Raw genomic sequence first — 25905 nt, forward strand, 5'->3', positions numbered from 1 at the left:
TATGATTAAGCCACTATGCAGTATATTCTGGATGAGGAATCACATTTTGTAGGCTGTAACACACAAAATGAATGTAAAGTTATTAATTTTAAAAAAGTTTCAAAAAAGTTATAGTGAACTTGTAACTAGATTTTAGCTTTGTCCATATTTTTAGTTTAAGGTATTTTGTGAATCAATAAAATGTGGAAAAAAGTTTAGTATGGAAGGGAGAGAGGTGAATGGGGAAAGAAAAAAAAAGTAAAAGTATGCTTAATTGACAAAAAATGAGAAACTATTTGCTGATAAGTTATAGAGTAATATCTTTGGCTTGACTGACATGCATAGTATTTGTACTGGAAAAAGAAATGTCATACGCTATAAAGATATAATTAAATGTAAATTAATTAATTAATAAAAAAATAAAAATAAATCCATCCCTTTGGTCAATATGGGGGGAAAATATTTTCCTTTGTCCTAGGCCCTTTTGAACAAATCTTTCTCTTCCAAAGTCATTCCCATCACACCTAAAACAAGTGTTGAATGAAGAAGACTCAAACTAAGGCTCTAACACTCCCCTGACATCCCATACACTCATCTCACACTTACACAAAGATACACATTCACACACATGGATATGGTTGGTCTACCTTAGAGCTGAAATGGTCCTTTTTTCTGTAACAATCCAGAGAGTAAAATAAGGTATTGTGTCCTATATGGTGAGACTCTACAATGCTAAGTGACTCCTGAGATGTTGGATCTGACTCATGGATACATCATAGTCCACTGACTATAAATGATGTGAGAATTTATTTCATTTCTAAGCCATAGTTTTTGCTATTTGCCCAGCTTTTAGAAATGTTACAATCTACAAACTTTTTAAAAATGTACCTCTATATACACCTAAGCTATCATTAGAAACAATAGTATTCTCAGTTATAGAATGTTTTTATTAGGGACACTTCAGTCAAGAAATCCTGAGTAATAAATATTGTCAAAGAAACACACTATATTCTTGAGTTTACTGTCATTTTTTAAAAAATCTATCTAATAAAAATTCAGTAAAAAATGCTATAGTGTACTAAGTTAGATACAGGAATATTTACAAATAAAATACAGCCTGCATCCTGAAGGGAACAGACCAAGGCAGTAATGGGACTTGTGAAGATTCTTAATTCTTAAATTTGAAATGAAACCCCCTTTGTGGCTCCCTAGTTTGACTGCACAAGTAACTTTTCTGACCAAATTCTAAAACTAACCCTCTTTACTAACAGATTTCAGCATTTTGGGGGAATCTCCCCACCTCAAAATCTTCAGTGCTGCTTAAATATGTCTGTGACTTAGTCACTACTGCTGCTCACCTTCTGTTGCTTGATAGAACTGATGCTGAGACCTTCTGCTGAATGCTCAAGTCAGTAAGTGCAGATCTTGACTACATGTTCATCTTTATTGGAGGTCTCCAGTGCTACTTCAGAAGAACTAGGTGTCCACAGGTGGTCATGGTTGTGTCAAGATCCCTGAACAGTTCCACAGTGAAGCCATTCTGGCAGAACTTATTGTCTCTATTATCCCTAAAGTCTTATTCATAGCCCCCATATTCTTTCTGTTTCTTTCTAGATTTCTGTCACTTAATCCAAGTAATACCTTTCTGGAAAGAATGCATACTCTTCCCCTTCACTTCCCTTCAGCTGAAACTCAGTAAAGGATGCTTTATAGGAAACTGGTGGGCTCCTCAGTGTTGTGGCTCTTTTGTGGTTCAGTTTCTCATATATATAGCAATGCTCCTCTAGACACACTCAGGACACCAGGATGGGGAGGTCAGTATGGTTCTCAAATTACATGCACTATACAGGCAACAATGCTTCCCAGCTGCCTTTTTCTATGGTTCAGTAACTGAGACCCTTTGTAGTAAATCCAGACATTGGTCCAGAGAGATTCCTTTCATGCAGAGCCTCCATTAGGTACCTTTGTATGTTTTAGAATCTCAATTTAGGAATCTCTATATTTGTGAACATTAGAAATGCAAATAGACACATGAGGCTTTGTTTGCTTCCAATCTTAAACATCCAATGAAACTGTCACTGAACAAGGAATCTCAGCCCTGAAAGAATAGAAATTAACCCAGGATTCCAGGTGGAGAAACACTGGCAAGACTTTCTGGGGCTTATGTTTGAGAACAAGGGAGCTGGCAGGAGAGACCGTCCCAAATGACTAGTTGAAAGCTAAGAGTCTGGGGTTTGAATTAGGGTAGAAAGAAGGAAGCTGTGACATCAAGGCTTGCATGAGAGAGGTTTTCTCAGCACAGATGTGGTTGCATGCCTTTATATATCACGTGTTATTAGCACCTTAAGGTTCCACCCTGAAAGGTGACTTTTAGCATGAAAAGGAGGCATAGTTCACTTCCAGGTCGACGTTGGTCATCCATCATGATTGCAACTGGTTCTGGCCAGTCTCTAATTGTGCTGTGGCCAGGCCACCTGATGGCAGTTTGGCTTCATCTTACTGAAAGAAAGCTGAAAAGGTACTTTACTTTCAACTCTGAGAGGGCCCTTGTTTCTCACTTATCTCAAAGCTAGCTATATTGGAGAACAATGAGTCTTAGCTTCACTTACTAGGAGCATGGTATAATAGCTATGAGTTCCTGTCAGGCAGTCAACTTACAACTTCTTTGTTTAATAACCAGTATTTACTAATTACATTAGAACCACTTCAGCAAAATCTTACACTTAGGATATAAAAACTCCAAAGAAATTCACACCCTAAAAATGAGAAAAAGCTGAATGACTAAAAAGTCATAATTTTTTGAGTCTATCAGGAAACAGAGGTTGCAAAACAACAATGTAATATGAATTCCAAAAAGGAACAAGCTCTTCTAAGAACAGAGATGGCAAAATACAATACAAGTTGCACCTTTGACAGAGCAAGGGAGAGAGAGAGAGAGCAACCATATAAGCAGTTAGAAGGAATCCACTTGAGGCAAGAGAAGGGATCCTAAAAATAGGACATTTCAAAGTAGTTAAGTTTCAAGACGGAAACAAAGCAGTTTGGCTGCATACTTGGAAGAGATGGCTTAGAGCAGGAAGTGGCTCAGAGGTTCACCTAGGTAGCGTGACCTAGACCTAAAAAAAAGGCTTATTTCCCAAGCCCCACTCCATTCCAAGAAGATAATAGTTCTTCTGGTGCAAAGGTTTCATACCCACTCCAAAATTAAGAGAAAAATAACTGGACCCATCCAACATGTACCCACCTACAAGGGAAACACATGCAAAAGCCCCACCTAGAACAAGCACAGATAAAGCCCTTTCTGACCAAGATAAAACCCTCTACCTCAGTTCTTCCTCAGCAAACCATTTTCTGGGACCCCTCCCTTCTTGGGGGCTCCGTTTCTCCCTCCCTTTCCTTCAATAAGTTCTCCTCTTTGTTATACCCTCTCTGTGTCTGTGTCTCTAATTCTTCCTGAGCATGAGACAAGAACCTGTGTCCCATTGCAGGTGTTGGGCCTGATCACCCCAGCTCTCCCATGTTCTGGTATCACATTTTCAATGTAATGCATTATGAAAGACCAAGTATGGGCTACCATGTTAGTTTAGACCAGTTAGATACCATAGACATAAGGCAGCTCTGGACCCACTTGCAAGATCTTTTCCACAGACTTCCATTAGGTATTTGGGAGAAAAAGTGAAATCAGGACAAAAGACTAAAAAGAGCCCACCTCAGCGGTGCAGGCACGTATCAGTTCTTCAGTAGCTGTTAGCAGACATGAAACCCTCTCTAGTCCACAAAACAAAGGTTTAAAATCATCTGGGAAAGGGCAGCAAATCTGAAACACACAGGACATAGACAAGATTCCTTACAACTGGAATAACAGAAAATTATTTTGGGCCTAGAATCCTACACTTTTACCAATCAAAAGACCAAAGTCACTAGAGAAAGAACAGGAATCTCCTGCTCGTGACTAAGTGCAAACACAAAGCAGAGTTTGGTTGTCAAGATAAGAAAAAGCAGGAAAGTTGAGAAAGACTCACCCCTAAGACTCCCATTGATAGAGTTTAGACCAGAATGACAGAATATGGTTCTGCCCCACAGCAAGCCTGGCACTAAGTAGTCAAGAAACAGCAGTCTACCACTTGGGAGGAATGAGAGCATGTATTTACACTAGGTGAACTAACATTTGTAAAATTAATATTTATGGCATATTTATTCATAATCAACCACCTAAATATCCATCAACTGGTGAATGACTTAACAATTTATGCTGCACCTTTACAAATAAAATCACCTATTCATGGCATGAAATAAACTACAGATACTTTCAGCAATATGATTGAATCTCAGATACATTGCACCATTTGAAAGGAGTCTGAGTCAAAAGCTACATATCTGCAATTCAATTGATATGATATTATAGAAAAACAAAACAGTAGGTACAAAATCCAAATCACAGTTTGACAGTAGATAGAATTGAGTTGGGGAAAGGGGTTGACTTCAATGGACCACATTCTATTAGGTTTTCAGGAAAGTCATGATGTATTATTCTAACAAAAATGAGTCATGACCTCCCTGATGACCCAATACATCTCTTTTCTTTTAGAGAGAGATTTTTGCTATAGGTAGTTCTCTCACATTTGCTGGAGAGATAGAGACAGAAAGACAGAAAGTGAGAAATCACCCCCCCCAGGGGGGATGGCCACACCACAATCCCTTCTCCATTCTCCTCTTGGGATCTTGGGCACACATGCACCTGCGCCCAGCGTAAGTTTTAAGCTGCCAGATCCAGACTACGTGGGAATCCAGTGACGTATTCATAATGCCATCTGCTGATCCCAACTCAATACATCTTAATTGGAGAGGTGGTTAGATAGCTATATAGCTTTGTCGAACTCATGTGCTATGAATATTTAACGTTGTAATATTTATTTTATATAAATTATTTATATAAAACTTTTTTGAAACTTTTTAAAAATCTCTATAACATGTCTTTTCACCTTAATTTTTATAATTTTAAGGAAAGAGGATAATGCATGCTTAATCCCTGGATTTTGATGAACTCCAAGGAAAATTCAATTCTGAACTCTTAGAAAATATTATCTGGCTATTCCTATATGCCCTGTAAGGATTTTCCAAACTACATATCAAAAAGAAGTTTACTTTACTAAAACATAAAATAAACCTGCAGGGATAAGTCTGTTCAAGAAACCTCTCAAGAGGATGACTCAAACATTAGCACAAATAAATGTAGGAGGGTGTAGAGTTTAGAAGTTAGCAGTGAGGTGGTGTCCCACACAGCACAGACCTCAGCTTCACAGCACAGGTGAGAATAAACATAAACTATATAACACTTCTCTCTGTAGAACCTCAATCTTGAAGCATCTACTACGAGTCTTAGCCTAATGTTCAAGAGTTATGATGATAAGGAGATAATAAAATTTCTAAGAAAAGTATGAATAGGAATTACATCTTCCTACATTTCAGATTTAGAATTTATTTATAATATCCCTAAAATCTGTACCTGTTAAGTGTACAGAATATAAATATTGATATAATCATTATTTTCTAATTTGAGAATATTAAAAACTATCAAAACTCTCATGCTTATTTTTGTTTAACACATTTGATGAGTATATTTAAAGTAGAACTATCAAGATTGTCACTGAAGTTACTCTGGGCTATGATGTTAGGATGAATTTTAAGAGGTCTTCTTTCATTTTTCTCATTTAAAAATTTATTATTATTTGTACATTCAATTGCTATACATCACTTAGATTGTAAAGAGAATTTACCCAGCATGATATACACCTCAGACCAGCCCAGTTGAGAATACTATACACGTCATCATCAACAGGTAATAAACCATATCTGTGTCCTACAAATGTCTTAGCTTTCTATTTTTTCCCCAAATTTCCTTTCCTATATTCTTCCCCTCTCACTATCTTTCCACTTTGTCTCTAGTATCCGTAACAATTTTCAATGCTTTTATGTCCACCAGTCTTTAAGTCACTACCATAGAGAGTGGACAGTAGGTATATATCAAGTGGAGACATATAATGTATGTTTCATAGCCTGACATGTCTAACTCAGCAATAAATCTTCCATATTTTTCAACTTTCTATCAATTGCCGGGGTCTTGATTTTTAAAGATGAATAGTATTCCATGGAACATATGTGCCACATTTTTCCAATCCATTCATCAGTTTGTAGACATTTGGGTTGGTTCCCTGTCTTAGCTATCATGAATAATGCCACAATAAATATAGATGTTCAAGTGCTTGTCCGACTGAGCATTCTCCTGCCCGTTGGGTAGATAGCCAGGAGTGGAATTGCTGGATCACATGGTGGTTCTATTTGAAGGTTTTTCAGGAACCTCCATATTGTTCACCACTGTGGTTGGACCAATTTAGATTTCCACCAACAATGTAGGAGAGTTCCCCTTTCACCACATTCCTGCCAGCACTTATCACTTTTTGCTTTTTTTTAATCTTCACCATTCTGACTGGGGATAGGTGGTATCTCATTGTAGTTTTGATCTGCATCTCCCTTATGATGAAGGATGTTGACATTATTTAGGATTTTTTTTTAAGTTTATCATCTATAAGAGTTACTGACATTGTTACCAGCCAGCTAAGTCCAGCTACTGCTTCTCACAGTCAATGAAATCAGAAGCAGTCCCTTCTCCATTCTCCTCTCTGGATTCTAGGCACACATGCACACATGCCTGGCGTGAGTTCAAGCCACCGGGTCCAGGACTCAAACCATGGTCTACTACATGGGAGTTCAGCAACATAGCCATTATGCTAACTTCTGGTCCCTCTTCAGTTATTTTTCAAAAATATATAGTATATCATTGTAAACTATAATTGCCTGACTATTCACTGGAACACTAGACAAGAAGAATAAGAATCTTTCTTCACAAAATAGGTAAAACCTCTCATGGAGGTAATCATTGGAAGGGTAACATTTGTACAGATAACAATTTAGTTCCTCCAATATTAAATTCTTCTCTCTGGGGATCTGAAAATGGAGTAATGGTTATATTGCTGGGCTCCCACATGGCGAACCATGGTCAATGCCAGACCTGGCACCCTGAAACTCACACCAGGTGCCTGTGCATGCATGCCCAATATCCTGAGAAGAGAATGGAGGAAAAGGGATTGCAGCATGACCCATACCTCTGGAGGGTAATTTCTCACTTTCTGTCTCTCTGTCTGTCTCTGTCTCTCCAGCAAGCACACACACCCTATAGTAAAAAAATCTCTCTCTAATTTTTTTTTAAATTTACCTCTGGATCCAAAGACAAGATATTATATTTTCTCCAGTACTTGCCTTTTGTGTGCAACTTTTTGCAAAAGAAAAACTTCCTTCTAAAATTTCAGCATTATTTACAAATCTTATAATGGTACATCATGACATTTATGGGTGAAATCTGTTGACTCATCAATCTGGAGAGGGATTGTTGTTTTCTGTGTACTACAAGGATTCTCTCAAGTATGATGTGACATATCATCAATACATCAGCTTATTGTATGCGTTGAGAGTACAGCCTTCAATTTCTCTTAGTCGATCTTGTCAAACATTTTACTCTCTATTATTTTAACACACTGACATTATTAGTTTCTCTCCAACCATATGACTTCTTTTTCTGGGCAACAAGTTTAATTACTAAATAATTTAATTCCTGAGGCTTGTAACTGAGCATAATTTTCCAAAAAAATAAAACTTCATTCTGTTTTGTGACTATAGTAGCCATTAAAAATGATCACTGCCTTTACCTGTCTAATGGTTAAGAGTTGAATGCTAGCAACTTTTAAATTCTGTTCAAGTATTCATTGCATTTGTAAGTTGTGATTCTTCACAGTTCATTGTATCAGAGTTTCTATCAACCCCAAATCTTCTTCTTCCATGTCTTACCTCATCTTCAAACATTACTGTGTTGTATAGGCAGACATGTTTTTAACACACAAAGGTTAGTGCAATATGAAACAGAAGAGCATGATAAATAACTAAATAATAACATTGTAAAAAAATATTTATCCAGCCAGTGGTGTGGTGGTTGACATAGCTGGCTTCCACATTGCTGACTCCAGGGTTTGAGCCCCAGACCTGGCATCTTGGGAAATACATCAGGTATGTGCATGTGTAGGACCAGGATCCCCACAGGAGAAATGGAGGAGAAGGGATTGCAGGATGACCATCCCCCATGGAGGGTATTTCTCATGTTCTCTCTTTTTTCTCTTTCTCTCTCTCTCTCTGGCAAGCACATACACCCTCTAGGAAAACTTTTAAAAAAATAAAATTGCACAATAAGTAAAATTTACTTTTTTTATTTCAGTTTCTTTTATACGCTCAATCACATATGTAACTTAGCTTGTAAAGTGAATGTTTCAACATGAATACATTTTTCACCAGTCCAGTTGGGAATACTATACCTGTTATCTTCAATAGATAATAACCTATTTCTTTGTCCCATAAATGTCTTGCCTCTCTATTTTTTCCCTTAATGTCTTTCCTTAAACTCTCTTCCTTTTCCCACCCTCTTCTTTATAATTTCTTTCTTTTTTTTCTACAGGGTGCATGCACTCACCAGAGGGATACAGAGAGAGAAAAAGAGAGAAGGAAAGTGGGAAATCACCCCTCCCCCAGGGGGGCAGCCACCACCCCACAATACCTTCTCCATTATCCTCTCAGGTTTTTGGGCAAGGACACACATGTGCCTGACATTTTTCAAGCCACCAGATCTGGGACTCAAACTGCATTAGCCATGTGGATCCAACTGCCTTAACCATGCCACTTAGCTGGCCCACAATTCATTTTAATTCATACAATTTTTGTTTTTCCATGTTTCCAACAGTGAAAGAGATGGCCATGTTATGATGTATAAAAACCTTTTTTCATTTTGAAAAGTCCCTTCAATTCTTCATTACACTGGCAGAGCTGGTTAAGTCCGTTGAACCATTTGCAGCACATAAGGGAAGATGGATGAAGTAGTTTGAAGGGATGAGCTGACGATGGTGATGATCATACCATTTACCCCCTCCAGTAGTGTCATCAATAATCAGTGGGCTTCCCTATCTCACGTCAGAAACTGAAAACAAATGCAGCCCAAAGAAATGACTCTTCCTCCCATGCACTATCACAAAAGGCTGAAAGACCTACGATAAAGATTTTGACAGAAACTCTACATAAATATTCACCACTGGTGGAGTTAGCTTCCAAAGCGTTCAAAATTCAAATAAGTATTTTCTCAAACATGATATCTCATAGAACCTACAGCAAGCTTTTGCAGAACTTTAACCAAGAAACTATAATAAAAAAGATACTGAAATAAAATCAATATAATATTACACTTTAAGTTAAACACAAAATTTTGGAACTATATTATAGAATGCAGATGTCTACATTTATGAGATGTTACTATAAGATGAAAATGTAGTTTAATTAAGTACGTAACATATATGAAAAGTTCTGGCAAAACTATGTAACAATTTGGAAAAAAAGAATAGTAGCATCTAATATTCTAAATACCCTAAATAAGATCCTAAAATAAATTTCACATTGGTCAAATGGTTAACAATGAGATCCAAAATACCAGCAAGGAACCCTGAGAAATTATATAGTCATTAGGGAGACTTTTCTAATTCAAATCGAGATGTATAAAAGATGATAAATAGATTAAGACTTTTGTATGAAAAAAAGATATCATTAAAAAACTAAAATAAAAGTTATTGTTCAAAAAATGTACAGTGGATGACAGATAGCTGGTTAATTTGTGTAATACACAATAGCTCTTAGAAGTTAAGTGGAGCAAAGATGTAATACATAAAAGGACAAATTATAAGAATAAATATTCATAGTAGATCAAACACAAATGAACAAGTACCTAGAAATGTGCTCAATACCTCTATTAGTGAACTGCAAATGCAAGTGACAATATTTGTTACCTAAATGCTAGTGTCTAGAGTCCAAAAGGTTCCAGTGTAGTGTTATTAGGTCTATGAAAGGAGAAAGACCAACTCAAACAAATGAAGGTATATGGGTCAGTGTGTTCATTCACCCCTGTTTCCCTTGACCAAAACTATAAACAAAGAGACTGCTCATCAGAAGAGAAAGGGTCCACCCCATGCAATATCATGCAGTCATTAAAAAAACTTTAACTATAGCAGGTGGTAGTGAGAGATTTCCAAAATGTTTTGAAGGTGGAGAAAAGAAATACGCTGAAAAGTAACTAAAAGTATGGTTTTGTTTTGTAACTCTAGAACTTAAATGATTATCATTGAGTATTAATCAAAAAAGAAAAAAATTGCATGCATGTACATAAGTATGTGCATATACATGGCAAGATAAAGACATGCAAACATTATGTTATTGTAATTACTTTTCCTATGGGGTGGGATTAGGTGGGCTGATATTGTGATTACAAAGGAAAGTGAGTCAAAGATAAGAGAAACATAAAAATAAATATTATACTAGTAAAATAATATAGTATAAAATAAAATGCCCTTAAAGGATATAAATAAAGAATAAATACATGGAAAGAAAAATTATGGGAAATAATTATAAAAATGTTAATTATTCCTCAAATAATTTATAAGTTGTATGAGAGTCTAATAAAATTAATAATAGCATTAACATTTGAAGTAGATACCATTTTTTTGTTTTTAGAGATTTTTACTACAGAGCATGTGTGCTCACCAGAGAGATAGAGACAGACAGAAAGCAAGAATCGCTGTAGGGATGGCCACATGCAATTCACCTTCATCCAATCTCCTTTCGGAATTTTGGGCATGCATGCATACGTGCCCAGCATGAGTTTTAAGCCGTGGAGTCTGGGACTCAGACTGCGGGCAAGTACGTGGGAGTCCAGCATTGTAAACATTGTGCCATCCACTGGTCCCGAGGAAGTAGCTATCACTGTAAAGATCAAATAAATTTTTAAAACTTGTCATATAGTCAGGAAATTCTGAAAAGCAGAGTAATTGGAGAGTGCTTGCTTCACGAATAATTAAAATGTTTTATGAAAATACAGTCCTAAAGCTGTTTAGAATTAGGATATGAACAAAGGTAGATTCAGGAAACAAGTGAAAGCCCAGAAATAGACTCGAATACATATGGGAATGTAGCACCTATAGTAAATCTAGGATTTTAAATCGATGAGCCCAAAAAGTGTTTTTTAAAAACATAGTGTTGAAACAGTTGTGCAGCCATCTGGGAAAACTGAGTGTGGATTCTTGTGTCATCTCTGCTTCTCAAATAATGACCAGGTGTCTCAAACATTTAAATATATAAAATCAAGCCATGAATGATTAAAAATGTAAATTTAAGTTATAATCTCATAGTAGGAAATTCTTAAAAGCATAAGACACAGTAATTATTTAAATGATTTATAAATGTGATTAAAGTGAAAAATTTCTACAATCAAAGACCGCCATAAACTAAGTCAAAACAAAATCCAAAATGGGGCCAAGTACTTGCCACATGAGAGCAAGAGCAATATTTTTTTAAAGCATTATAGAAAGAGCATTTGCAGATCATTAGAAAAGGGAAAGTATATGAACATGAAATTCGCAGGAAAAATAGGAATTTAAATATATAAACAAATGCTCAATTTCACTGATTAAAGACATGCAACCAAGGGCCAGCTGGTAGAACTGTGGTTAAGGCAGCTGGATCCCACATAGCAAACCGAGCAGTTCAAGTCCCAGATCCAGTGGTTTAATGTGCAAGTGTGCATGCCCAGAAACCCAAAGGAAGGGAGAAATGGAAGAAAAAGGATTGTAGCATGACTATTCTCTATGGAGGTGCTTTCTCACTTTCTCTCCCCCTCTCTCTCTCTCAGTCTCTTTTCTTTCTCTATGTCTCTCTCCAGAAACTACACATGTCCTCTGGCAAATTCAAAGAAAAATATAACTTAAAGAATTGGGAATAACATTTTTCAATTACTTGAAAAAAGTTTTTGATGTACCAATGTTAAATTTGCGAAAGTCAACTATATGATAATGTAAAAGAGTATCCATATTCTTATAAAATAAACACTAAGTATTAGAAGTCAAAAGCTATGTTGTATGTAACTTACTCTTAAAATACACACACACGCTTTATACATATACTTGTATGTATATAGGCATATATACACACAAAGAGCAAGAGAGAATGAAAAAGCAAATAAAATAAGCAGTGAAGTTAATTTTAACAACAGTCAAATTTACACAGAAGTGTATGGGTGGGAACCAGCAGTTAGCATAATGGCTATGTCGCTTGACTCCCACATAGTCGACCGTGGTTCGAGTCCCAGACCTGGTGGCTTAAAACTCACGCCGGGCGCGTGTGCGTGCGTGCCCAAGATCCCGAGAGGAGAATGGAAGAGAAGGGATTGTGGCGTGACCATCCCCCCTGGGGGGTGATTTCTCGCTTTCTGTCTCCAGTGTCTCTCTCTGTCTGTCTGGCAAGTGCACACGCCCTATAGTGAAAATCTCTCAAAAAAAAAAAAGAAGTGTATGGGTGTTCTTTGTATTAATTTGATGTTTGGAATATATCTGTAAGTTTGAAATTATGTTTACACAAAAGATAAGAAAAAGTTTTGATTACAGTGTGGAGAAAGAATTTATACATTATTCTTTGGGGTATAAAACTGGGCAATAATTATCACATATTTAAAAATACACACATATTATACAACAGTTTCTAGGAATTTTTTTCTTATGAATGTCCTTCCATGTATATGACTCCCTTCTAGGAAAAAAGGGAGACTTACAAATGGCACTAAATATAGGAAGAGACTTTCTTTTTTAAAGATTTATTTCATTGTTTTTTATTATTATTAATTTCCTATAGGACACAGATGCTCACCAGAGAGAGAGACAAAGTGACAAAGCAAGTCACCAGGTTCAGGACTCGAACCACAGTCAGCTATGTGGGAGTCTAGCACCCTAACCACCCTAACAACTGTTGGGTGCATGAAGAGATTTATTTTCCACAGTCCTAAAATTGGTACTTCAAAAAGTATATATGTTCATTTTAATGAATATAATCTTTAATATATGTACTTCATATGTATTTTAAGAGGGAAAAACAGCAATAATATACCTAAAAATAATATATTCAGATTCTAATTTATTTAAAGAGCATACCATACAGTTGATGTGCTTTGAAAAACTGAAGGTAATAGTGTTAACACTCTAAGAAATACGATTTTCACACAGGCACATCTCTGCTTACCCATCGGCTACCTTGTCACCAGAAGCGTGTGTTTAGAAGAGGCTAGAGGAGGCCTGCGATCTGGAGAACACTTTCAACAGCCCTGGTGAAAGGCAGCAGAAAGTGAGGGCCCAGGGTTGCTGGTGCTCGCCTTTGCACACCCGTGAAAGAGACAAACTAAGCGAAGAGGCCTCGGGGACCTTCTCCAAGCCCCTACCCGGGGTGGTATTTGGTATGCTGCATACAGCAAAGATGAATTTCAAAAACTGACAGGCTTTACTTTGTCTCTAACTGCACAATTTAAAAGTGCATGATAGTAAGTTACTCCGGCTTCCTCTGTTACTTCCTATAAAGATTAAACAGGCAGTGGGGATGGTGCTGAGTGATGCTGGAGAACATGCAGGAAGACTGACTTTTAGTCCTAAGTGTACCTCAATCAAGGGGCACACCCTGATCCTGCCTGGCTTCGGAGCTTAGGGGAGGATTATGGCATGAAGATCTTGTCAAGGAGGCCTGTGCCCTCACCTGTCTTTTTCTTAGAAAACAAACTTTTAAAAAAATTGATAAATATTAAAAGTAGCATCTGGCATATATATTAAATTAATAATAGATGTTACTAACATTACTGCTGTTAACTTGTTATTTTCACTGTTATCGACTGGCTGATTCTGGTCTAAAATCAAGTTTAGTGCAAATTTATCATGCTAACTCCATGTCATAGGAGTCTTGGTGAAGTACTATGTAAGGCACTAGTAGGTGAGAAATTAATACCCTGCCCAAAGGCACCACCAGGAGTTAAGTGAAAAGAAACTGCAAGCTTTAGAGGGAACAGGAGAAAATTCATTTGATATCAAATAACATATTAAGTTTCCCAGTCTTTGTGTTATTTCCAATCAAAATTAAAAACAGGTAGTTTTGTAAGGACCTTAGGTTTGGAGAAATTGATGGGTATGTTCTGCATCATGCTATAATTTATGGGCAAATTGATCAGAACAATCAAACTCATCAGCTTGTTTAACCACTAAAGAGTTTTACCACCAAATTTTGAAGGCATTTGACATTAAGCCCCTCTAGGTTGATATACTGGGTTGTCTGAAAAGTCATGATGCATTTTTGCATACAAAAACAGAAAAAAATACATCATAACTTTTCTGAGGACCTAATAAAATGTATGCTGGTGTGAGAATCAACCTTGCATCTATCATCATTTTGTGTTGCTTTGACTTGCTTGCTGGGAATCCTCCAATATGAAGTGGTACATCAAGGGACCAGCAGATGGAGTAATAGTTATGTCACTGGATCCGTACGTGGTTGACCACAGTTCAAGTCCCAGACCTGGAGGCTTGAAACTCATGTTGGGCGTGTGTGCATGCATGCCCAAAATCCCAAGAAGAGAACAGAGGTGAAGGGATTGTGGTGTGGCCATTTCCCTGGGGGGGAGGTGATTTCTCACTTTCTGTCTGACTCTCTCCAGTGAGCACACGTGCACTATAGCAAAAAATCTCTCTCAAAAAGAAAAGAAAAAAATGGTACATTGAGTCCTACAGAATTCATCGGTGGACTACATATTCCTTTGCATTCTCTATCCCACAATAGTCCCTGAGACAGGAGTGAAAACAAGGGGGAGGAACATACAAATCATTTGAAGAAAGCCAGATCTCAAGATATGTCCCTCTGGTCTGGTTCAGGTGAAGATATGAAGGATTACCACATTTTCTCTGTACTCTGTTTTCACAATAACATACCATTTGAAACATTTTTTTGGATTTGCCATTCAGCATTCACTTGCTTAAATAGTTCATTATCTGCTTCCCTTAGTAGAGTCTGAGAGTCATGAAGGTAGGGATCCCCCACAGTAAACAAATAAGATTCTGCTGTAACATCCTCGGTGTCCAGCAGGGTTTGACGAATGACATCGACAGGTATTTTTAAGGTACAAACGAATGAAAATGTGTCATTTGTTTTTCCTGTTACATGTATGGATGTTAAGAACAGCTGGACTGAAAATACCAGCAAATATTTATAATCACACCACTCTGACTCTAGTTAAAGATTTACAGTGTGTAGGTGGTGGCAGGGTAGGTTCAGAGAGGCAACAGAGCATGGCATCTCAGGAGCACAAGCCATGTGGCCTACTAAGCTTCTGGTATTTCCAACTCTTTTACCTTTCCCAACTGCAAATGCAGTCCATGTGGGATGAAGCTTTTGAGACTTCAAACCATCAGGGTCTCCAATTGTCCAGTAGATTTTCTTTATAGTCTTTGTATAATTTTCTTTGTGTAACTTTTGTATTTGGTGTCTGTGCCTCAAAGACCACTATTATTGTCCAGTCTTTTCTTTCAGCCTCATAGATTGAAATCCTTTGGTTCACTCAAAACTTACTTTAAACACTGAGTGATCTTTATAGGGGGTTTTCTCTGATCTCTTTTCTGGCAGATTAAATAAACTGCATACTAATAACCTGCTTCTATCAATCTACATACAAGGAATTGAATCACTAGTTAAATGAAACTTAAAGTCAAAAGGAGAAAATGGTGACAGGAAGAACTTCACCAATATGGATCACCTTTTAGAGTCTTAAGTTCTAATTTTAAATTATCTTAAAGACAAATTCAATGGAAATATTTGTTATAAATTTAGGTAAAATGATACCTTCTCAGAGTCATGGCCATGAGTGAGCAAAACCTAGTAAGCTCTGAACTTAGAGACTGCTGGTTTGGGGAAATGATTTCACATTTCACTTGCTGAATGTTGACTGAGTTTCAAAGTGAATAACCCCCTGGAACTGTTGTCTTTTTCTATTTGTGTAGGATTTAGCCAGTAACAACTATATTTTGCTTCCATGTGATTCCTACAGCTTAACCAAAAAAAAAAGAAAAGATGTGTAAAACCTCCAAATTCTTCATAGGGGATCTGATCATTCTGAAAGGAGGTTTTGAATGCACAACACATCCTGCTTACCCACAAATACCTTTCTGTCTCAGGGCCCCCTTTTGCAATAAAGTCACAGTGGGAGGAAAGTGGACAGATGGTAATGCAAGAAGATATTGTTTCACTGATTAATTGCCTGGCCTTGAAAAGGCCGTCTTCTCCTTTATGGGTAGGAATATCTATAATATAAAGCAGTCATTGCTTTATGAGCTTCATTCGGGAGTATATTTGAAGTTTAAAAAGATTCACCTATTTTAGAAATCACCTAAATGACACAAAATAGGAGGAAAGTTAAATTATGATACACTTGCATAACGGAAAGTTTTCATGAAAGTGGTAATTATAAATATGATAGTGGCAATGAAATACTAAGTACAGCAAACAGCCTATGCTGTTTACGAGGTAATAGGATAAAGAGGGAGTGGGAATTACAACAACTTCATCAAAAAAGCCCTTTGATTATCTATCACCCAAAAATATTGGTAAGAATGGAAATATCTCACTAAAAAGGAAACGTGACCACATAGAAACAATAGCAATTTGGGGAATATGGAAATACAGAAAATTTAGAAAACGATACCACATCAGGTGATATAATATTACAATATTATATATGCTATTATGATAATAGGATACTTCTGTATATTGTGTGCTATCACTTTCTAAATTTTCTGTATTAAAATAATTCACTTTTAAAATTAGCTAAAGTAGTTGTTCTCAAAACTGAATTAAATGAGATATATTAAAATTTTTTTAGAGAGAGTTTTTTTGCTATAGGGTGTGTGCACTCGCTGGAGAGACAGAGAGACAGAAAGTGAGAAATCAATCCCCAGGGGGAGAGCGAGAGCACAATCCCTTCTCTTCCATTCTCCTCTTGGGATCTTAGGCACACGCACGCACATGCCCAGCATGAGTTCTAAGCCTCCAAGTCCAGGACTCGAGCCGTGGTCAATTATGGAAAGTCCAGCAATGTAACTATTATGCCATCTGCTGGTCCCTAAGTATATCAATTTTTATAAAATTTTGAGCATGTGGGAGAAATTTGTAGTAAGCAACATTATATAGTTTGACAACCACTGTGTTTAACTTATTTTGCATTATTTTCATACACATATTAACAATTTGTCTTGTGACAGCTCAGAAAAAAATACATATAATTTCAAGAGCATCAAGAACCTCTTGTACCCATTTTACACCTAAAGGAGCTTCTGTCTTAATCTACAGTAGTGCCTAGAATTGACATTGTTATAAAAACAGATTCTAGATAATTCCCTGAGAAAAATGACTCTTTCAGAAATGTTAACATTTACCAAGATGCCTGGAGACATTTGCTACTGCATGACTGGGAAGGGTACTACCGGCATTTAGTGGGTAGAAACCAGAGATGCTGCTTAATCTTATAATACTCAATGTAACCCTCCCTCTCCTACTCAAAGAAATACCTAGGCCAAAATAACAAAAGTTCACAGATAAAAAACCCTCCATGAGGCCCAGTCACAGTGGTGTGCACTGCTACCATGCTGTGCTCCACAGGCTGGGACCACATGGGAGGCCCAGGTTTGATTTCTGCTTCCACCTAAAGGCCAGACATGGTGGGCTGAATCTACTGTCTCCTAGTCTTAGTTGGGAGGATATGGCAGGATATTAGTGGCTAAAGAAACTTTTAAATAAATTAAAAAATAAAACCCTGAGTTAGATTAATTTATAGGTATAAGATTTATTCTTCTTTGAGATATAATCCAAGGTCCTGGATTAAGGCTGGTAGAAAAGATTATAGAGTAGAGAGGGTAAAGAAGATTCAGCAAGGTCAAACCTTAATAAAAAACAGCTTTGCATTCTTCCACAAATTGCAAATATGACTTTATGGGAGTTACCTAAGCCTCATTTCAATACAGAAATTAGAATAATATTTACTTTTTTCCATAATGAGACTGTGATTAAACCAGCATCTATAAAGATTCTGACATAGTTGCAATTGTGGGCAGTGAGCATGTGAATCGTGTGATGACAATGATGACTGTGATGATAATGATGGCAGTGATGACGATGACTATTACGGACTAAATGTTTGCGTCCTCTGCCACCCCAGTTTCACATGTTGATGGTCCACACATTGCACCCTAATATGTTCCACATAGTTGGAAGTGGGGCTTTGCGGGGGGTCATTTGGTTTTATGACATTATAATCCCATAATGGGATTAATATCCCAATAATAATATAAGAAACACCAGAATCCTTTCTCTTTCCACCATACAGAGACACAACAAGAAGGCAGCCAGATATCTATACTCTAGGAAGAGTCCTCACCAGGCATCAAGCCTTGGAGTTACAGTCTCTAGAACTGTGAGGAATAAAGGTTGGTTGTTTAGGTCATCCAGCTTATAGTATTATTTGCTTATAGTGGCCTGAGATAACTTAGAGAAGGATGGTAGTGATGATACCATCCATGGTGATAATACCAATGGTGATGGGACTGGTGATTTTCACCAGGCTGCAACTTTCACACAAATTTAGATCGAAGACCATCAGAAATAGGGAAACAAGACATCTTAGTGTTGAATTTCTCAAAAATCAAATTAATCTATCAGTTAACATTTTATTTGTAGGACTATAGAGAATTAACTCACTACTCAAGAGAATAGTCACCAGGAACCAACCAGAAAGAATCTATGCACAGAGATGAAAACTGAGGGTAACCATCAAAGAGTAGATGGCAACTGGAGTCTAAGGTGTATCATCTGATTCTTCCACAGGGAATTCATGCTACCAGAGAATACTACTGAGGTAACTACCACAAGGTGAATGTTCTAAACTACAGACTAAGTGGAGACAGAAAAGAGTTGTAGTGGAGTCTTAAAGACAAGCAGATTAAAATTAAAAATGGAAAGTCCAACTAACTATCCAACTGCTAAGACTTAAGATGATCACTGGGCTGATTCACTGGCTTTACAACTTTGCATAGTCTTTCAAAACTTAGGTATGTTAAAGAATACTGCCATTTTCTTTATTACATTCCTTGGTCTCTTTCAATATACTTTTTGATATGAATTCATTTTTTTTATCCTGTGGATTCTCATGTGACGTACAAAGAGCTTGTCACTTAATGATGACCTCTGAAAGAATTTCAAGAAAAGTAATAGATTTGAGCCAACTCTACCTGTCAATCATCCATGTTTTCTTTCAATATTTGCCCACTTGATTCCTCCTCCAATGTGAAGGCTCTTTGGATGTTTTGCTCAACAGTTCTGTCTGTCCAAATTGGGGCTGCAGTGTCCAAATACTTTCATCAACAAATACACAGTTCTGTTTACTGTAACAGAATGAAAGTGTCTATACACAAACCCTCCTGTTTGATCATTGTGGTCTACCTTTCCGAACTGCTCTTTTTGTTCTTCTGTGTTTAATCTTAAGTCACACTTCCCAGATTCAAACTGCAGCGTTGGAGTTTTTAAGGACACTAGCTATGTGAATTTATGGAAAATTAAACTTACTTTGCCTTGTTTTTCTTATTTTCAAATCTCCCAGTGTGTAAGCATTTTGGAATGCCTATCACATAGAAAGAGTATGACTTCTAGCTACTAAGTGTATTATCCCACTGAGGATTTGTCTTTTTCTCCAACTGGGTTGTAAGTTCTTTAGGTACAAAGATAACAGCACTGTGGGGGGGACGAGATCCAAACCCTGAACTTACCACTCACTAGGCCTTGGTTTTTCCTTCACTTTACCACATCAAGATCATTGAAAGGACAAGGGGAATTAGCAGCTGTCCCTATGGCATGCAGCATTTTATCTGAGTCATGATAGAAACTCAAAAATTTTACTTATTACAACTTTTTAAGCTATCATTTATTGAGTGCTACATGATATAAAATATGTGTTCACATAAATTATATAATTAATATTTAGAGTCTCATATTCATACCATGGAATGGGTACCATTTTTAACCTAATTTTATAAAGAAGAAAACAAAAGTTCAGAAATATCTAGAGTTTTGGACCAGCAGATGGTATAATGGTTACCACTCTAGACCCCCACATAGTCAACCACAATTCGAGTCTCAGACTCGGCAGCTTAAAACATTGTGTGTGTGTGTGTGTGTGTGTGTGTGTGTGTGTGTGTGTGCATGCCCAAAATCCCAAGAGGAGAATGGGGGAAAAGAAATTACAGCATGGTCATCTCCCTGGTGACTGATTTCTTGCTTTCTGCCTCTCTGTCTTCCGGTGAGTACACATGCCATACAGCAAAAACTCTCTCTTAAAAAAAAAAAAGAAAAGAAAAGAAAAGGAATTTCTAGAGTATAAGATCACATAGCTCAGGCCAGCAGAAGGCATGGTGGCTAAGGCATTGGATTCCCACATACTCAAATATGGTTTGAGTCCTAGACCTGGTGGCTTGCTTTCTCACTTTCATTTTTCCCCTCTCTCTCTGGTCAAATTAAAAATAATCATAATAAATAAAATTAAACTTAAAAATTCTATAAAAATAAAATATCACACAGCTCAAGTGGCAAAGCTAAGAATTAAATCTAGTGATGCCAAACTTTAAAAACTTGCTCTCAAATCTCCTCTGTAATATTCCCATTACTTTTTATATCCCTAAATTAAGTATACCAAGTATAAAGTGCTTATTAAATATTATTGTGTAAGTTGTTTTTATTTATTATAATATCTCATAATTAAAAAAGAATTATGTATTATTCTAGCATTTTTGTTAATATCTGAAAATTCATTGGAAATGAGATTCTTACTCAGAGGCTTAATACAAGCTTCCTCAAACATGGAATATTTTCCCACATAAATATTCTTAAAAAGTATGGCTCAAAACCATTCATTTAAAGTAAACATTAGAGCAAACCTCAGTGTTACTGGAATGAATCTTTTGAAAAAACGTAATGTATTAAGAACCATAAGGAAAGTGCTGAAAGCAATGGTTGCTTTGCTTAATGGAGCAATTCAAAGTGTTTGACGTTGCTCTTAATAGTAGTCAGTAAAACAGTTTCCAGTAAAACTTAAGTGAGGAAATTAATCCCATAATAACAGCATGCATACAGGTCTAGCTCAAATAATAGCAGTGTAAGAGCATGGAGAAAAGCAGCTTCATTTTGTGCTTTAAAATGCATTCGGTGGGTGAATTGCATATTCACAGGGAATCATCTCTTAATAAATACTATTATTCAGGAAAAAATTGAAAATAGCATATTAGATAAATCCTATATAACCTAAAGATCTTAAATAATAGTTTTTCAGATTAAATGCCTCTGTGATCAACCATTCAGTAAATATTCATTAGGCACCTCCTACTTCATACCAAGTACTCTGCTGCTGGTAATGGTATCGAATTATAAAGAGAAGTAGTCCTTGTCCTCAAACACCTCACAGAATAGTGGGAAAGATCAACAGATAAATAAGACTTTAATTATAACAGGATGTAAACATTCTGTATAACATAGACTGCTGCGTGCACACAAAAGACCATTTCATTTTCACTCTGGGAAGCTAATTGGAGTATTTCACTTTCCAATTTCCCTTCCAGTTCAGAGTGATCATGTCACTGAGTTCTTGACAACATAATATGGAAAACAATGATGTTTGCTACTTCAAATCTGACCCACAGAAGTCATCCATGGTTGAAATTCCTTTTCATTTCCTCACCTGCCTGATAAATGAAGAAGACACTGAAAACTTTAAAGAACAGCAGAACCACAAGATAGAGAAAGTACATCTCAGAACTCTATTAACCAAGTATCTGAATGCTTACCTGAGCAAAAAACAAATATCTAGTATCTAAAATCTTTGATAATTGGGGTCTGTTTGTTACAGCAGCTAGCCAACAGTGACTAATACATACTCTCTATAAAGAACATGTGCACATGTACCAAAGGCACACAGAAGGAAGAAGTATTTCTGCCTGGGACACACTCTAGAGGTAATAAATCAAACTGGATCTTTAGAGTCACTTTTCGTTTACAACGGACATGATAAACAACTGAGATACATCCTTCATCCTTTAAAAGTGGGATTCTTTACCAGATAACCGCTTATCAGAGCTATCAGACTACAATGCCATAGGAAGTCCTAACAATATAGTAACCCCTAGTTCACTTCTTGCAGGATAGTTGCATAAAGAGAGAGCCCTGATAACTGAGATACAGGAAAGATATTCCTTAGAGTTGTAGCATCATGTGGAAAATCAATTTATCAACACTTTTTGTAACTGTCTAACCAACAGAAAGAATGATAATTAACATTGCTTACCATTATCTTTATTTATAACAAATATTTATATTTCCAGAATTTTGCCATGAGAAATGTTGCCTACTGAACTTCTAGAATCCGTTTATGCTTCAGGTAGCTAACAATTTACCTGAGTGATCATTCAAGTTTACTGAACCTAGATGTCTTGACAAATTATCTCTGCACCAGCTCCTTAATGAACACATTACACAATGCAAAATTTCTGCTTAAGTATCAAAGGCAAAATGTGTTAATAATAAGCCCTATAATTAATGATTTCTAGAGTATCTGAAAGTTGTCATTTTCTCTTTAAAAATCTGAAAAACAAATTACTTTTTCAGAACTTTGAAAAATTGGCCATTTTCTTTCTTTCTTGTTTATTTTTAACTTGTCATAGGACATATGCACAAACAAGTAAAAAAAAAAAAAAAAGCAGAGAGAGGAGAAAACACTCCCAATGACCATGTTCTCTCTATCCTGTCAGGGTTTTAGAGATACATGCATACATGCTTGGCTTCTCTATCCTGCCAGGGTTTTGGAGATACATGCATACATGCTTGGCTTCTCTACCTTGTCAGGATTTTGGAGGTACATGTATGCATGCTTGGCATGTTTTTCTCAAGCTGCCAGGGCTGAGATTCAAACCTGAAAGTTGGCCAGGTGGGATTTGACTTCCTTAGCCACCAAGTTATGAGGTCAGCCTAGGCTATTTTCAACAAATTAGCAAAATTTAATGCTTTTTTCTGAGGGTATTCATGCAAAGTTTTGTTTGTTTTAAATAATATTTTGTGTGGTTATATCTTTGTGTTATATATTTGATACAACTAGGCTTAAATAAAAACTTATTCTATGATTAGAAAAGGCATTATCTGTATTTTGGCTTTTGGGCCAATCTTATAGTTCACCCTCTCTAATGAAAATGAAATTTCTATTTTTTGTAGGATTTGAAAACGATATGTGAAAACACATAAATTTTATCAGTATACTTTATGTAATAAATATATGCATGGCTATGCACACTTTATAATGTTCACAAAAATGAGAATCACTTCTTTTAACTAATCAGTGAGTGCTTAGGCATGTGAGTTTCACAGACAGACGTCAAGTTCACATTACAAACTAGTTATGCCTAGAGAACTACTGAACTTCTCTGTGCCTTATCTTTGTGAGGACTTACTGAGTCAATCTGTGCAAGTCTTAAGAGCAGTGATTACGACATGGTAAGTGCTTGCTAAATGCTCTCTATTAATATTATTGTTCTTGGGTGAGGAATTGGCACAGCGGTTATTCAAATAGACTCTCATGGTAAAGGTTATGAGTTCATGTCCCAGGACCTCCCTGAGCATCCCAGCACACATGTGATCTTGGCCAGCTGAAAGTAGGGATAGAGCACAACATAAAGACCCCCTTGGGGTGCCAATCTTTCTGTTATTCTATGTCTGTTTCTTTCTCATGGAAGAAATAGATATGATATAGATATAGATTCTCCCCAGGTGAATCTATCTTATCTATCTATCACTGTTCTTCTCTGAGGCAACAAAAAGAAAAAGAAAATGTGTTTTCCTGATCTTAAGGTGTTCGAGGCCTCATGGGGAAAGGCAGAAACAAAGGTAACTAATCAATGATACAAGTTCTGTGATGCCGTACATCTGAGGTGAGAAGACTGAAGGGACTAAAGCTTCATTGTGAACTTGCAACTGGAGTTAGGTCTTGAAAGATGAATAGGAGTAGCTGAGTTTGGGAGTATAAAAAGAATTCAAGGCCAGGGTATGGCACAGAATACATCAGGGAGGCAAGAATGGACAATGCGTTGGTCAGATGTGGGGGCTTATTTCTTGGTGCAAACATTTTCTATTGAAGATATTCACAGACTGGAGTAAAGGTAGCCTATCATGGGAGAGCCTTGAAAATCAGGCTAAGGTGTTTTGTTCTTGGAAAACTATGCTTCTAAAAGAGACACACAGCACTATTAGGGTCAAAACAGGAAATTGAGGCTGCTGTTTGATAGCTGGTCCCCATTTAAAGTATTGATTACTGGAAAAGTCATGACACATTTTTCTATGCAAAAAATGTGTCATAACTTTTCTGAAGACCTGATATTAATGTCATTAAATGTATCTTTTTCATGATTTTGCATATTTTCAACAAAGTTGTTTTTTACAGAGTTGAATTTGGTCTCCACATTCAAAATAACATTTGATTACTAACATACAGAGTTGTTTATTCATATGTTCATTCATTCATTCATTCCTTTGTTATTTTGTTTGCTCATAAGGTATTCACACTTGTTGTAATAGAATATGTACTATAGGAGAAGTAATAAATAATATAGTATCTATACCCCATAACTTATAGGACAGTGAGAAAAACTAGGCTCTGTCTTCAAGAATCCCTAAGTCCAGGGTCAGCAGGTGGCATGGTAGTTAAGACACTGGACTTCCATATGGCTGACTGTGGTTAAAGTCCCAGGCCTGGCAGCTTGAAACTCACTCCAGGCACAAGTGCATGTATGCCAAAAATCCCAAGAGAATGGAGAAGAAGGAATTGCAGTATGGTTATCCCCCAGGGGGTAATGTCTCATTTTTTACTCTGTCTCTCTCCAGAAAGCATATGTGCCCTATGGCAAAAATGTGTAATTTTCTTAAAGTCCAGTGACAATGATTAAATTTGCTTGAATTATTTCTTAATATAGAGAATGAACAATGCCACAAAAGAGGCATTGATAAAACACAGCTAGAATTAAGAAATGGGAGCAGACACATCTGCCTAAGAGGATTGGAAAGAGCATAGATGACACAGGGACTTAGCTTTGAAAGATATCTGAAAATGGTGGGTGAGGTACCTGGTGAAAGGATGAATGGACTTAGAAGATTGTACAAGAGTCTACAAGGCTAGAGCAAGGCTTTCTAGAACACAATCCATGAAATAGAGCTCTTCTCATAAGAAGTTAAAAATCTATGTAAAAAAGAGAACATATGACCAACTCAGTTTAGAAAACACTGAGTTAAATGAAATGAGTTTGATTTTATTAGAGATTTCTGGGTTTTTTTAATTTTTATTTATCTTTCTTTTTAAGAGAGATTTTTGCTATAGGACACATGTGTTCACCAGAAGTCAGAAAGCAAGAAACCACCCCCTGGGGGGAGGCCATGCCGCAATGCCATCTCCCTCCAGTCTCTTCTCAGGATCTTGGGCATGGGAGTACGTTCACTCAGTGTGAGTTTAAGTTGCCGAGTCCAGGATTTGAACCACATTTGACTACATGGGAGTCCAGCATTATGCCGTCTGCTGGTCCCTCTTTTCAATATACTAATTTTCATTATAGATATTTAAGAGAGCAATGTAGTTTAGAGTTCTAAATAAATTCATTTTTCTATATATTCTACCACTTTTCCAGAGTGTTTGAAAGAACTAATATTCAATGAATATACATTGTAAAGTACTTAGAGCAAAGACTATAGGATGCTTAGACTGATGTCAGAGGGCCTAGAGAGTCAAGCTAATTATTTCTGGCCTTCATTTGGTAGGCTTCAAAAAAATCAAAACAGTAAGGGAAGCCAATGTTTGCCTGTGTA

The sequence above is a fragment of the Tupaia chinensis genome, unplaced genomic scaffold (assembly GCF_000334495.1).
Source record: "Tupaia chinensis unplaced genomic scaffold, TupChi_1.0 Scaffold000555_1, whole genome shotgun sequence".
NCBI lineage: Eukaryota > Metazoa > Chordata > Mammalia > Scandentia > Tupaiidae > Tupaia > Tupaia belangeri.